This window comes from Crocuta crocuta, unplaced genomic scaffold (assembly GCF_008692635.1).
Source record: "Crocuta crocuta isolate KB4526 unplaced genomic scaffold, BGI_CrCroc_1.0 scaffold282, whole genome shotgun sequence".
Classification (NCBI taxonomy): Eukaryota; Metazoa; Chordata; class Mammalia; order Carnivora; family Hyaenidae; genus Crocuta; species Crocuta crocuta.
The window spans coordinates 1,652,988-1,654,758 of NW_027529174.1; the positions used below are offsets into that span (position 1 = coordinate 1,652,988).

The following is a 1,771-nucleotide window of genomic DNA, read 5'->3' on the forward strand; positions in this document are numbered from 1 at the left end:
GTGTGTGTGTGTGTGTGTGTGTGTGTGTGTGTGTGTGTGTGTAGGACATCACAGTAGTCTTTGGATCAACACCAGGGTAAGGGAAGGAAAGGAATCAGAATTGAACAAAGAAGTAGAGTTGTGATGCAGACACAGCAAAAAGCTTCAGGCCAACCCCACAGGGAGATCTGGATCTGAAATGATTCTGGAGAGCTGTCCCAAGTTGATGTGAGGGGTTGGGCCTTGACACCCCTGTGTTGATTAGTCATTGAGTGTGGGCTGTCCTTTAAAGAAGCTGACTTTGGGCAAGGCAGTTTTTATCATCAAAGACAGTCCCCAGAGACGGCTGACAGTTGAGCACTGTCTTCTTGACACATTTCCAGCAATTGGGAGACTAAGTCCTTCAATCTAGGAGGGAAAACTTCCTAGATAGGAAGTTTTAATGCACTTAATGTGGAGAGCTCCCTCCCAAGTGGTACTACAGAGGACTGATGCTTTGTCCACTTCTTATTCGTAGATCCAGTCAAGATCACAAGACTTGTAGTCAACTGATTCTTTAGGCTTCAACCATAGGCTGATTTATTTCTCAGCACTTTTTACTGAATCATTGCCATGAGTGATGTTCCTATCAACTTGAATGCAGAAGTCTTTGTGAATGGTGCCTAGCTTAGAACCTGCTGCATTGATCTTCCAAAGAATTACTCACCCCTTCTTCACCACATTCAGCTTGCCCAGACCATGGTCACCACCAGTCTTGAGTTCATGTATTTCACCAACCCAGGGAAGAATGGGTAATCTTCCAGGTCACTGAAGTGTTGCTTCCTCAGAGGCCTGAAGGAACATGATGGCCACAAAGTGGAATCCCTTCTGCTGGAAAAGCTTGATGAGCTTGCCCACCAGCCTATGCTGCATGTAGACTGGCTTGATGGAAATGAAGATGTGCTCCCTGTTGGCCATGACAAAGCTGGCAGGGCTGGAACTGGTTCAAGAGAAGGTAAAAGTTTTTACTTTTGATGAAGTCCAGTGTATTTATTTTTTTCTTTTGTATTTTTGTTTCTGGTGTATATATAAGAAATCATTGCAAAATCCAAGGTCATGAAGATATGTACCTGTTTTCTTCTAAAAGCTTTATCTTTCTTCTTATTTTTTTAAATGTTTATTCACTTTTGAGAAAGACAGAGACAGAGTGTGAGGGGGGGAAGGCAGAGAGAGGGAGACAGAGAATCTGAAGATGTGTCCAGGCTTTGAGCTGTCAGCACAGAGCCTGATACAGGGCTTAAATCCACGAACTGTGAGATCATGACCTGAGTTAAAGCCGGACGCCCAACTAACTGAGCCACCCAGGTGCCCCAAAAAAGTTTTATGGTTTTAGCTCTTACATTCAGGTCTTTAATCAATTTTGAGATAATATTTGTAGATGGTATGATGTTGGCGTTTTTTGTATGTGGATATCCATTTGTCTCAGAATGATCTGGTGAAAAGATTATTCTATAACCATTGAATTGTCTTGGCACCCTTGTTGAAAGTCAATTGACCATAAATATAAGCGTTTTTCCTGGATTCCCATTTCAATTTCATTGATCTATATATCTATCCTTATGTTAGTATTATACTGCCTAGGTTACTGAAGCTTTGTAGTAAGTTTTTTAAAGTTTTTAATTCAAATTTCAGCTATTTAACATACATTTTATATTAGTTTCAGGTGTACAATATAGTGATTCAACACTTCCATATAACACCTGGTGCTCTCCTTAATCCCCATCACCTATTTCACCCGTCCCCACCCACCCAC

The 1,771-nt window shown here is 41.5% G+C and overlaps 1 pseudogene; it reads right to left on the reverse strand.

Annotated features, from left to right (window-relative positions):
- Positions 1-583: 583 nt before the first annotated feature.
- LOC144226319 (nucleoside diphosphate kinase B-like) lies at positions 584-936 on the reverse strand (annotated as a pseudogene).
- Positions 937-1,771: the final 835 nt, after the last annotated feature.